This window comes from Oncorhynchus tshawytscha, linkage group LG13 (genome assembly GCF_018296145.1).
Source record: "Oncorhynchus tshawytscha isolate Ot180627B linkage group LG13, Otsh_v2.0, whole genome shotgun sequence".
In the NCBI taxonomy this organism is placed as follows: Eukaryota; Metazoa; Chordata; class Actinopteri; order Salmoniformes; family Salmonidae; genus Oncorhynchus; species Oncorhynchus tshawytscha.
The window spans coordinates 34,781,220-34,795,523 of record NC_056441.1 but is presented as its reverse complement, the minus strand read 5'-3'; the positions used below and the strand labels follow the sequence as shown (position 1 = coordinate 34,795,523).

Sequence of the window (14,304 nt, the reverse complement as noted above, 5' to 3'; positions counted from 1 at the left end):
TAATTAATGGAACGGAGTTCATATGGTTTCCATATGTTTGATGAGTTTGATATCATTGCATTTACTCCATTCCAGCCATTACAATGAGCCCGTCCTCCTATAGATCTTTCCACCTACCGGCACTGATAGATAGTTTGCAAATGGGTTTAATAAACTATTTAATGTTCTTTTCTAGATGTTTCTGGACTACACTTTCTGTCTGCATCAGCTGTGGTCCATTTGGTTCAGGCTGGACAAAATGCTTCCCTGTCGTGCAACCTCACAAACAGCAGAGAAATAATCTGGTTCCAAATGCGCTCAGAGGAACTTGTCACTCTTATAACTGTTACCAGGCTATCACGTTTTCTAAATACTGCAGAAGTTATTGAGGAAGACATCGGTCACTTTGACACAAAGGAAAGCAACAGTTTGGAGATCATTGTGGTGACAGAAGCAGATTTGGGATTTGTACTACTGTGCTGGTCGCTACAATGGGACAGTGCGATTTGGAAAAGGCATCCGCCTGACTTTTGCAGGTATGTTGTTGGTCATCATTATGTAGTCAAACGTATTTGTCCCAGTCTAAAAAATGCATTAGCTTGTCTAGTGTACTCAATAGATACCTTTATAATGGGGTCTCAGAAGCTTGAGTTACAAATTCAGACCGAAGTCTGGTCACTGGGTACACAGGGTATTCATATATGTAAAAATGGTATGTATGTACTGTATACTGAACAAAAATATAAACGCAACATGTAAAGTGTTGGTTCCATGTTTCATGAGCTGAAATGAAAGATCACAGAATAGTTCCATACACACAAAAAGCTTTTTGGGTGGCAGGTAGCCTAGTGGTTAGAGCATTAGACTAGTAACCGCAAGTTTGCAAGATGAAATCCCTGAGCTGACAAGGTAAAAACCTGTTGTTCTGCCTCAGAATAAGGCAGTTAAGTGTTCTATGTAAGCTTTTCAAGATAAAAAGATTTTGAGGAAACAAAGGCCACATGAGACCACACGGAGGGCCCAAGTAAATACAGTTGACCATGTGGGTCACATATCAGACAAAGCTCAGTCTGCTTTCTCTACTCACCAGATTAGTTGGTTTGTTTGTTTTCCTGTTTATTTAAAAAAAAAAATGTGAACCTTTATTTAACCAGGTAGGCTAGTTGAGAACAAGTTCTCATTTACAACTGCGACCTGGCCAAGATAAAGCATAGCAGTGTGAACAGACAACACAGAGTTACACATGGAGTAAACAATTAACAAGTCAATAACACAGTAGAAAAAAAAGAAAGAAAAAAGAGAGTCTATATACATTGTGTGCAAAAGGCATGAGGAGGTAGGCAAATAATTACAATTTTGCAGATTAACACTGGAGTGATAAATGCTCAGATGGTAATGTACAGGTAGAGATACTGGTGTGCAAAAGAGCAGAAAAGTAAATAAATATAAACAGTATGGGGATGAGGTAGGTAAATTGGGTGGGCTATTTACCGATAGACTATGTACAGCTGCAGCGATCGGTTAGCTGCTCAGATAGCAGATGTTTAAAGTTGGTGAGGGAGATAAAAGTCTCCAACTTCAGCAATTTTTGCAATTCGTTCCAGTCACAGGCAGCAGAGAACTGGAACGAAAGGTGGAGCCTGAGCCTTTTTCTAAAATATTTTATGAGATAATGAGTGTGATTAACGGGGGATGAGCTAGAGCGGTGTTTGTGAGACATTGACGCATCCTGAAGGGGTCCGGGGCCCGGGTCGTTTTACAAACACGTCTGTGGAGTCCGAACGGTTTGAGCTACAAACTATTAAAAGCTATCTGTTATCTGCTATGTTTTCCTCTATGACGCTCACAAGATACAAAAGAGTCAAAACAAGGTAAAGGTGTCTTCTACTTGGAAGATCATAGGAAGTCCAAGGCCATAGTTTCTATAATACTGTAATAAGCTCACGGTTGCTGCCACAAACTCCAAACTTCACACAGTTGTCAATTACTAGTAACATATTTATTTCCCACTGAGCCAAAAACGTCATTATCTTTATCAGGTTTTTGCTTTTGCTGACCCAATTATTTTATTGACATGTCTCAATAAAACTCATGAATGTTTATTTCAAATAGTTTTGGTGCAAATAGTTTTGGTGCAGACATGCAGATAAATGAAAATACGATGCACCTGAGCTCATTTTCAAATCTAATAGCAAAGGCTCTGAATACTTATGTAAATTAGATATTTTCGTTTTTTATTTTGAATAAATGTGCAAACATTAAAAAAAATATACATTTTCGCTTTGTCATTATGGGGTATTGTGTGTAGATTAATGAGGTAACATTTTTATTGAATCCATTTTATGGTGTTTAGGGCGTTTAAGCTGGAACTAATGTACCAAAAGTCTGGGAAATATGTCATTGTACATACAGCGGGGAGAACATGTATTGATACACTGCCGATTTTGCAGGTTTTCCTACAAAGCATGTAGAGGTCTGTCATTTTTATCATAGGTACACTTGAACTGTGAGAGACGGAATCTAAAACAAAAATGCAGAAAATCACATTGTATGATTTTTAAGTAATTCATTTGCATTTTATTGCATGAAATAACTATTTGATCACCTACCAACCAGTAAGATTTCCAGCTCTCGCAGACCTGTTAGATTTTCTTTAAGAAGCCCTCCTGTTCTCCACTCACTACCTGTATTACCTGCACCTGTTTGAACTCGTTACCTGTATAAAAGACACCTGTCCACACACTCAATGAAACAGACTCCAACCTTTCCGCAACCTCTCCGTTACTCTAACTTCCGCGACGCATATAAGGCCCTGCCCCGCCCCCTTTCGGAAAAGCTGACCACGACTCCATTTTGTTGATCCCTGCCTGCAGACAGAAACTAAAACAAGAAGCTCCCACGCTGAGGTCTGTCCAACGCTGGTCCGACCAAGCTGACTCCACACTCCAAGACTGCTTCCATCACGTGGACTGGGAGATGTTTCGTATTGCGTCAGACAACAACATTGACGAATACGCTGATACGGTGTGCGAGTTCATTAGAACGTGCGTTGAAGATGTCGTTCCCATAGCAACGATTAAAACATTCCCTAACCAGAAACCGTGGATTGATGGCAGCATTCGTGTGAAACTGAAGGCACGAACCACTGCTTTTAATCAGGGCAAGGTGTCTGGTAACATGACTGAATACAAACAGTGCAGCTATTCCCTCCGCAAGGCTATCAAACAAGCTAAGCGCCAGTACAGAGACAAAGTAGAATCTCAATTCAACGGCTCAGACACAAGAGGTATGTGGCAGGGTCTACAGTCAATCACGGACTACAGGAAGAAACCCAGCCCAGTCACGGACCAGGATGTCTTGCTCCCAGGCAGACTAAATAACTTTTTGCCCGCTTTGAGGACAATACAGTGCCACTGACACGGCCTGCAACGGAAACATGCGGTCTCTCCTTCACTGCAGCCGAAGTGAGTAAGACATTTAAACGTGTTAACCCTCGCAAGGCTGCAGGCCCAGACGGCATCCCCAGCCGCGCCCTCAGAGCATGCGCAGACCAGCTGGCCGGTGTGTTTACGGACATATTCAATCAATCCCTATACCAGTCTGCTGTTCCCACATGCTTCAAGAGGGCCACCATTGTTCCTGTTCCCAAGAAAGCTAAGGTAACTGAGCTAAACGACTACCGCCCGTAGCACTCACATCCGTCATCATGAAGTGCTTTGAGAGACTAGTCAAGGACCATATCACCTCCACCCTACCTGACACCCTTGACCCACTCCAATTTGCTTACCGCCCAAATAGGTCCACAGACGATGCAATCTCAACCACACTGCACACTGCCCTAACCCATCTGGACAAGAGGAATACCTATGTGAGAATGCTGTTCATCGACTACAGCTCGGCATTCAACACCATAGTACCCTCCAAGCTCGTCATCAAGCTCGAGACCCTGGGTCTCGACCCCGCCCTGTGCAACTGGGTACTGGACTTCCTGACGGGCCGCCCCCAGGTGGTGAGGGTAGGCAACAACATCTCCTCCCCGCTGATCCTCAACACTGGGGCCCCACAAGGGTGCGTTCTGAGCCCTCTCCTGTACTCCCTGTTCACCCACGACTGCGTGGCCATGCACGCCTCCAACTCAATCATCAAGTTTGTGGACGACACAACAGTGGTAGGCTTGATTACCAACAACGACGAGACGGCCTACAGGGAGGAGGTGAGGGCACTCGGAGTGTGGTGTCAGGAAAATAACCTCACACTCAACGTCAACAAAACTAAGGAGATGATTGTGGACTTCAGGAAACAGCAGAGGGAACACCCCCCCATCCACATCGATGGAACAGTAGTGGAGAGGGTAGCAAGTTTTAAGTTCCTCGGCATACACATCACAGACAAACTGAATTGGTCCACTCACACAGACAGCATCGTGAGGAAGGCGCAGCAGCGCCTCTTCAACCTCAGGAGGCTGAAGAAATTCGGCTTGTCACCAAAAGCACTCACAAACTTCTACAGATGCACAATCGAGAGCATCCTGGCGGGCTGTATCACCGCCTGGTACTGCACCGCCCTCAACCGTAAGGCTCTCCAGAGGGTAGTGAGGTCTGCACAACGCATCACCGGGGGCAAACTACCTGCCCTCCAGGACACCTACACCACCCGATGCTACAGGAAGGCCATAAAGATCATCAAGGACATCAACCACCCGAGCCACTGCCTGTTCACCCCGCTGTCATCCAGAAGGCGAGGTCAGTACAGGTGCATCAAAGCTGGGACCGAGAGACTGAAAAACAGCTTCTATCTCAAGGCCATCAGACTGTTAAACAGCCACCACTAACATTGAGTGGCTACTGCCAACACACTGTCAATGACACTGACTCTACTCCAGCCACTTTAATCATGGGAATTGATGGGAAATGATGTAAATATATCACTAGCCACTTTAAACAATGCTACCTTATATAATGTTACTTACCCTACATTGTTCATCTCATATGCATACGTTGATACTGTACTCTATATCATCGACTGCATCCTTATGTAATACATGTATCACTAGCCACTTTAACTATGCCACTTGGTTTACATACTTATCTCATATGTATATACTGTACTCGATATCATCTACTGTATCTTGCCTATGCTGCTCTGTACCATCACTCATTCATATATCCTTATGTACATATTCTTTATCCCCTTACACTGTGTATAAGACAGTAGTTTTTTTGGAATTGTTAGTTAGATTACTTGCTCGTTATTACTGCATTGTCGGAACTAGAAGCACAAGCATTTCGCTACACTCGCATTAACATCTGCTAACCATGTGTATATGACAAATAAAATTAGATTTGATTTGAATGGCCAAGACCAGAGAGGGTGTAAGGACATCAGGGATAAAATTGTAGACCTGCACAAGGCTGGGATGGGCTACAGGACAATAGGCAAGCAGCTTGGTGAGAAGGCAACAACTGTTGGTGCAATTATGAGAAAATGGAAGAAGTTCAAGATGACGGTTAATCACCCTCGGTCTGGGGCTCCATGCAAGCTATCAGCTCGTGTGGCATCAATGATCATGAGGAAGGTGAGGGATCAGCCCAGAACCACACGGCAGGACCTGGTCAATGACCTGAAGAGAGCTGGGACCACAGTCTCAAAGAAAACCATTAGTAACACACTACGCCGTCATGGATTAAAATCCTGCAGCGCACGCAAGGTCCCCATGCTCAAGCCAGCGCATGTCCAGGCCCGTCTGAAGTCTGCCAATGACCGCCTGGATGATCCAGAGGAGAAATGGGAGAAGGTGATGTGGTCTGATGAGACAAAAATAGAGCTTTTTGGTCTAAACTCCACTCGCCGTGTTTGGAGGAAGAAGAAGGATGAGTACAACCCCAAGAACATCATCCCAACAGTGAAGCATGGAGGTGGAAAAATCATTCTTTGGGGATGCTTTTCTGCAAAGGGGACAGGACGACTGCACCGTATTGAGGGGAGGATGGATGGGGCCATGTATTGAGAGATCTTGGCCAACAACCTCCTTCCCTCAGTAAGAGCATTGAAGATGGGTCGTGGCTGGGTCTTCCAGCATGACAACGACCCGAAACACACAGCCAGGGCAACTAAGGAGTGGCTCTGTAAGAAGCGTCTCAAGGTCCTGCAGTGGCCTAGCCAGTCTCCAGACCTGAACCCAATAGAAAATATTTGGAGGGAGCTGAAAGTCCGTATTGTACCAGCAACAGCCCCAAAACCTGAAGGATCTGGAGAAGGTCTGTATGGAGGAGTGGGCCTAAATCCCTGCTGCAGTGTGTGCAAACCTGGTCAAGAACAAAAGGAAACGTATGATCTCTGTGATTGTAAACAAAGGTTTCTGTACCAAATATTAAGTTCTGCTTTTCTGATGTATCAAATACTTATTTCATGCAATAAAATGCAAATGAATTACTTAAAAATCATACAATGTAATTTTCTGCATTTTTGTTTTAGATTCCGTCTCTCACAGTTGAAGTGTACCTATGATAAAATTACAGACCTCTACATGCTTTGTAAGTCGGAAAAACCTGCAAAATTGGCAGTTATCAAATACTTGTTCTCCCCACTTTATAATGGAGACAGACTGTCACTTAAGTATTGGTTTATCCTTGAGAGCAAATTCCAAACGCCTGAAGGTACCACGTTCATCTGTACAAACAATAGTACGTAAGTAAACACCATGGGACCACACAGCTGTCATACCACTCAGGAAGGAGAAGCATTCTGTCTCCTAGAGATGAACATACTTTGGCGCAAAAAGTGCAAATCAATCCCAGAACAACTGCAAAGGACCTTGTGAAGGTGCTGGAGGAAACAGGTACAAATATATCTTTATCCACAGTAAAACGAGTCCTATATCGACAAACCTGAAAGGCCGCTCAGCAAGGAAGAAGCCACTGCTCCAAAACCGCCATAAAAGGTCAGACTACGGTTGGCAACTGCACATGGGGATAAAGATCATACTTTTTGGAGAAATGTCCTCTGGTCTGATGAAACAAAAATAGATCTGTTTGGCCATCATGACCATCGTTATGTTTGGAGGAAAAAGGGGTATGCTTGCAAGCCGAAGAACACCATGCAGCTTTGCTGCAGGAGGGACTGGTGCACTTCACAAAATAGATGGCATCATGAGGGAGGAAAATTATGTGGATATATTGAAGCAACATCTCAAGACATTAGTCAGGAAGATAAAGCTTGGTCGCAAATGGGTCTTCCAAATGGACAATGACCCCAAGCAAACTTCCAAAGTTGTGGCAAAATGGCTTAAGGGCAACAAAGTCAAGGTATTGGAGTGACCTCAATCCTATGGAAAATTTGTGGGCAGAACTGAAAAAGTGTGTGCGAGCAAGGAGGCCTATAAACCTGACTCAGTTACACCAGCTCTATCAGGAAGAATGGCCCAAAATTAACCCTACTTATTGTAGGAAGCTTGTGGAAGGCTCCTCAAAAACGCTTGACCAAGTTAAACAATTTAAAGGCAATGCTACCCAATTGAGTGTATGTAAACTTCTGACCCACTGGGAATGTGATGAAAGCAACAAAATAAAGTGGTGATCCAAACTGACCTAAGACAGGGAATTTTTACTAGGATTAAATGTCAGGAATTGTGAAAAACTGAGTTTAAATGTATTTGGCTAAGGTGTACAGTATATAATCTTCCGAATTCAACTGTATACACTCAAAGGACAGTTTATTAGGCACACCCATCTAGTACCGGATCGGACCCCCTTTTGCCTCCAGAACAGCCTGAATTATTGGCATCACGCTGTTGCTGCAGTTTGGACGGCGGGGACATTCAGGCTGTAACCTGCCCATTCCATCTCATCCAAAAGATGCTTCTTCTTGTTTTTAGCTGATAGGAGTGGAACCTGGTGTGGTCATCTGCTGTAATAGCCCATATGTGACAAGGATCGATGAGTTGTGCATTCCGAGATGCCGTTCTGCACACCACTGTTGTACTGATCTGCTATTTGTCTTTTTGTGGCCCGCCTGTTAGCTTAGATGATTCTTGCCATTCTCCTTCGACCTCTCTCATCAAAGAGCTGTTTTCACCCACTGGACTGTCACTGACTGGATGTTTTTTTTTTTTTTTTTGTCAAGCCATCGTCAACCACAGGCCACGTTTAACCACGCCAGCCCAGGACCTCCACATCCAGTTTCTTCACCTGCAGGATCGTCTGACACCAGCCAGCTGATGAAATTGTGGGTTTGTACAACTGTCTCAGGGAACCTCATCTGCGTGCTCACCAGGGTCTTGACCTGACTGCAGTTTGGCGTCGTAACAACTTCAGTAGGCATATGCTCACCTTTGATGGCCACTAGGACACTAGAGAAGTGTGCCCTTCAAGGATGAATCCTGTTTGCGCAGGCATAAGCTACAGACTTCGAAGACAATTGCATTTTATCAATGGCAATTTAAATGCACATAGAGATACCGTGACAAGATCCTGAGGTCAATTGTTGTGTCATTCATCTTCCGCCACAACCTCATGTTTCAGCATGATGATACACAGCAATGTCGCAAGGATCTGTACATAATTGCTGGATGCTGAAAATGTCCCAGTTCTTTCTTGGTCTGCATTCTCCCCAGACCTGTCACCCATTGAGCACGTTTGGGATGCTCTGGATCGACATGTACAACAGCGTGTCCCAGTTCCCCCAAATATCCAGCAATTTCGCATAGCCATTGAAGAGGAGTGGGACAACATTCCACAGGCCACAATCAACAGCCTGATCGAGTCTATGTGAAGGAGATGTGTCGCACTGCATGAGGCAAATGGTGGTCACACCAGATAATGACTGGTTTTCTGATCCAAGCTGCCACTTTTTTTTGTGACCAACAGTTGCATATCTGTACTCCCAATCATGTGAAATCCATAGAGTATGGCCTACTGAATTTATGTCAATTGACTGATTTCCTTATATGAACTATAACTCAGTAAAATATTTGAAGTTTATATTTTTGTTCAGTGTAGACTACTAATAAAGACACTAACAAACCATCATGAGGCTATTTGTTCATGTAAGTCAACAATTGTAAAAGGAATACCACAAGAATACCACTAGGTAGCATTGTCCAATATTGGTGTTGTGTAGATGCTGTGACTACAGCTTTTCAATAGTGAAGTCTTTTCCAGTGTCGTCCAAAGTAAACATATGAGTTCTATGTACTTAAAAAGCACACTTTTACCAAAATAACTGATTTAAAATATGTGGCTAGATAAGGCGGGGTCACTGGAAATAAAGTATAATGTAAATAAACAACGCAATCTTATTTTAGGTCATTTTATTACCCTTGAACACACATCCATAATAGTGGCCTATCAGGTAAAGGCTATATCTACACTGGATAAAAACTCAATCTTATGTTAATCTTATGACTATAACAAATAAACCTGGTTACTTAATCCCTGAGCTGACAAGGTAAAAATCTGTAAAGGCAGTTAACCCACTGTTCCTAGGTCGTCATTGAAAATAAGAATTTGTTCTTAACTGACTGCCTAGTTAAATTGATCTGATGATACATCTCTTCATTTTCTGATCAACCTATTTACTTATCTTTCAAACACTGTCTTAATGGATTACAACACTTCCTTAAGCAGCAGACCATAAGGACAGGTGGAGTTTTCCACAATAGTTCTCTTGAACCGGAGATGATTCCTCAGGCACATAGACCGGTCAGTAACTCTCCTTTCCTGGGGGTTGATCCTATTCTGTAGCACCACCTTGTAGGTTTTGTTATCTACTTTGGACGTGAATCTCTTAGAGAACTACTCAGCTATGTTAATGTCCGGTGTTGAGTAGACTCCTCTTCCTAAAGTAGCACCAGCTCCATCATTCCTGATGATGCCCTGGGATCCGTCCATAGCAGGTCTGTAGAAGGACACTGGCCAAGCCTCGTCTCCGGTCCCCAACCATCCATCTCCATCCCTGTATTTGTTAAAAACCTTCAGGGCAATGCGGTTCCAGCCACAGTGTCTGGCATACAGCTCCTTTCCCCCAAGTAAACATTGTTTCCCAATCCTTAACATTTGTAAAGTCGTAGTCATACCTAGAATCAAGGAACTCATTCACGTTCACAGACACAGTGGTTTGTGGAGTGGAAAAGCATCTGGTAAAGCTAAGGCACGTGGTGAAGAAAATGTCTACAAACGTGGGTATTCCAACTCCTTTAGTGCGACCACATTGACAAAGTCCTGTGGTGTTAGCGAAATTGTTCCCGTGGTGGCTGATTCCACCTTGCAACCCGAGACAGTAGACAGGGCCTCCAAGATGAGATTTACGTTTGGCATAGTGAGAGCAAGAAGGCAGAAAATGTATCAATCTGTATGAAAAATGACTTCACAGAGAGCAGAAACATCCTTCCCGTGAGTGATCAGCACAACGGTGTCTGCTCTTGTACTTTCTATACATAGACCTTGCCTTGGAGTGTCATTTTAACTGTACATTCACTTTCTGTTGCAGTGACAAGAAAAGCAAGTAAGACAGTGTATTGTAAACATAGAAAGATAATGTACAAATCTTGGTAATCCCCATTCTTGTTATGGTTGAATTGTAAATGTAAACACAATCAAACAGTTAATACTTTGAACGTATCTGAAGTTTGACAAGTTTACTTAAAGAGACATTATGCTCCAAAACCAAAGTTAGTCTATTGCAAATCTGCAGTTGATTCATGCATTATGTTGACTTTCAAATGAATAATAATAATTTGTACCCATTGATGCTTGAAGAATATCACATATAAATGCCTCATGAGCTTAGTTCAACTGTCTTACCCCATCAAAACTCCAAATATAAGATTGTTTAACTCCAATGTTTATAAACACTGTAATTGTAACAAACACTGTATGTCCTCAAAACACAATTAAAACTATAATTTGATCTCATGGATGGTCAGTCCTTGCATCCGTAGCTCTGCCTATGAATTTGAGAGTGGTTCCATCTCTCAAGACCCATTGCTCACCTATTTACCAAAGCAGTGGTGGGGTTACCTTTTTCTTACCGTTTGAACTGCAGATTGTCCCTTCAAAACTAAATTGTTCCCTCTTTCAGGTAAAACAACATGTTTGTGCAACACCTGTGTGAACAGGAATTCAAGTCTCAAGGTAAAAGTACTTCTGTAAATGATTGAGTCATAACAGTTAGGTCTAAACCTTATCTGTAACGGTCTGAGTGTAGTGGGTGAGGAGTCAGGCGCAGGAAGCAGAGTTCAGGGGAGTGCTATTTTAATGCACTGACACAAACGCTGAACATAAGCCAACCCTCACAAAACACAGGGCGTACCGAACAAACAAATGCCCCAAACAGGGGGACTTAAACCGTCCAGGGAAAACCCACAAAATGGGAAAACACAAAACCCAAATAGACGTGCACATACGTACACAAAACAGACGATCACAATAATTAATCCCGCACAAGGAACCCTGCGGGCCGGCTGACTAATAAAGCCTACTACCTAACTCAAAACAGGTGCACACAATCAACACATAAGGAGGGGGAGGAAATAATCAGTAGCAGCTAGTAGGCCGGCGATGACGACCGCCGAGCGCCACCCGAACGGGAAGGGGAGTGTCCTTCGGTCGGAGTCGTGACATTATCTAACTGTAAATGTACGCCCGAGAGGTTTGGATGGCATGATGGTAATATTTCATCTCTAATTATGATGGATATGTTTTTCACAGGAAGTGGGTCTGCAATACGGCAGTCTGAAGCACACTGGTATGGCCCGCCCCACTGCTCAGGGAGTGCAAGGATTGGCCCAGGAAGATGTCACCTGTGCAACACTAGTCAAATACGAACTGTATGGTTAATCAATGAGTTATTCTCTTCAAACCCTGGAATGCTGGTCTAGCAGTGACCACAGCGGAATAGATGACGTGATGCAGGTCTCCCTGTACCCTCAATCTTTCCCTCCAGTTCTGCCGACCCAGAGATGCAAAATGAACCTCAGTGTCTTCCACATGAGAGGGCCCTGAGACACAAACATTCATTTCAGCAATACTTTCAGTTTACAGTGAGATGTATTCATTTGTACTCACTCCTTCCCCATCACCTTGTGTAATCATAGATCCTATAAGACAAAATATGAAACAATCATTTGTTTTCAATGAGAGCAATACTTGTTGGGAGAATGCACACAAACCCTACTTTTGGGACTTTTCTGTTAGCAAACAATTAGACAGTGTTCTTTACCTAGATTTGACAAGCACCTAGTCTGGAGCTCCTTCCTGCTCGTGTCCTGTCACTATAGGAAATACAGCAATCATGTCACATGTTTGTAAAAAGGTTGTTGCATGACCACATAGGCCAATGTAATATCTTAATATGGACCTAATGCTTGTACAAACAACATCAGAGGTACATAATGTAACAGAGTTTTACGGAGGGTTGCTAACGGCAAACATAAAGCTGGGTGGCACTTATGTTCTTGTTTTTCAAGACCCTCAATTTTGACCAACACACACTGCCATTTTAGTTTCACCACAAAGAGCAAAAACCGCAATTTGAAATCATTTTTAGTCAGTATAATTTGTGTCTGAATGTCCATGGACCACCTACCATTTGTAGGGCCTGTCTCTTTGTTCTCTCTCCCAACAACATCTGAAAATAGGTGAAGAATATAGGTCATAGAATTTACTTTCACAGCACAAAGTTAAAACCCTAGATTTTGGTGTTATTTTTATACTTGTGATAAGAATTGCATAGTGTTGCTGTGTGTTACCTGTTTTCATAACAGCAGTGGTACTCTGGATTTTGAGGTGATCTGGGTTTGCAAAAATAAATTAATAATCAAGTCAGGCATAAGCATGGCATTTTAAATGAAAGGGGAATGGGATTAGAGGTTTCTCTAAAGTGTGGTTCCCCCAACGCTTTCTCTCACTGCTTTTTACTAGGAAGTGATGAAGTTGATTGTTGAGCCTGATCTTTTAATTAAATGAAAATGTCACTGATAAATAAAACACGGACAATTAAATAGATAAAATGCTATTTGGAAAGCTCTACCTGTCAACACTGTTACTTTAGCTGCCGTTTCCCCATTACACAGGTTCTCTCCAGAATCCCCGGGCTGCAGATTGAGGTTCTGCAGGGCTCCATCTTCATCAAAGGAAAAACCTGTTCTGTGGGTCCTCGCTCTCCCTTTCCACGGTTCCATTTTTTAACAGAGTCGAAATGGGTTCCTGTTTCGTATGACTATCTTTCTTGAAGAACCACCTCTGCTTGGCTTTTCTAGATACTGTACAGGGCAGCAATAGGGTTCTGCCAGATTGATTGGCAAATAAGAGGCCATTCACACTAGGGCTAGGCCACGTTTAATGATCTCTGTGAGTACAGATCTGAGCCAGGTGGGACCCGTGCAGAGTGACTTTCCAAACAATGCTATTAGAATGATGACAGTAGTAAATACTTTCTACTAGTTTTGTGCATTTGGATATGCTCTCGAGACATACCAGAGATGGTTCTGAGAGTGACTTATCTGTGAATTTGGACATACAGTAACCTACTTAGCCTACTTCATACAGTGGAGGGCGCCAGACAACAACAAACATTACATCCATGTCAGGAACACATTTGGTAGGGACCCTGTTTTCAAATGAAAACTTTTCAGATTAAGACTTTTCAGATACGAGGTACCTACATTCCATTCAGAAGATGACCTCATATACCCTGGCTGGACCATTACCAAACATATGGCACTGGTGACTGAGAGGATGGTCCCTTGATACCTTACTTGTTTTTCAACCACTCCACAAATTTCTTGTTAACAAACTATAGTTTTGGCAAGTCGGTCAGGACATCTACTAAGTGCATGACACAAGTAATTTTTCCAAAAATTGTTTACAGGTTATTTCACTTATAATTCACTGGATCACAATTCCAGTGGGTCAGAAGTTTACATACACTAAGTTGACTGTGCCTTTAAACAGCTTGGAAAATTCCAGAAAATGATGTCATGGCTTTAAAAGCTTCTGATAGGCTAATTGACATAATTTGAGTCAATTGGAGGTGTACCTGTGGATGTATTTCAAGGCCTACCTTCAAACTTAGTGCCTCCTTGCTTGACATCTTGGGAAAATCAAAAGAAATCAGCCAAGATCTCAGAAAAACAATTGTAGACCTCCACAAGTCTGGTTCATCCTTGGGAGCAATTTCCAAATGCCTGAAGGTACCACATTCATCTGTACAAACAATAGTACGCAAGTATAAACACCATGGGACCACGCAGCCATCATACCGCTCAGGAAGAAGATGTGTTCTGTCTCCTAGAGATGGAGGTCCTTTGGTACGAAAAGTGCAAATCAA

The 14,304-nt window shown here is 42.9% G+C and overlaps 1 long non-coding RNA gene across 1 annotated transcript; it reads right to left on the bottom strand.

Annotated features, from left to right (window-relative positions):
* Nucleotides 1–9,281: 9,281 nt before the first annotated feature.
* On the bottom strand, nucleotides 9,282–13,802 carry LOC121839063. Its single transcript, XR_006078610.1, has 3 exons — nucleotides 13,006–13,802; nucleotides 11,596–12,766; nucleotides 9,282–11,156 (listed from the first exon to the last, which is right to left on the bottom strand). It is a non-coding gene; the product is annotated as an uncharacterized LOC121839063 (long non-coding RNA).
* Nucleotides 13,803–14,304: the final 502 nt, after the last annotated feature.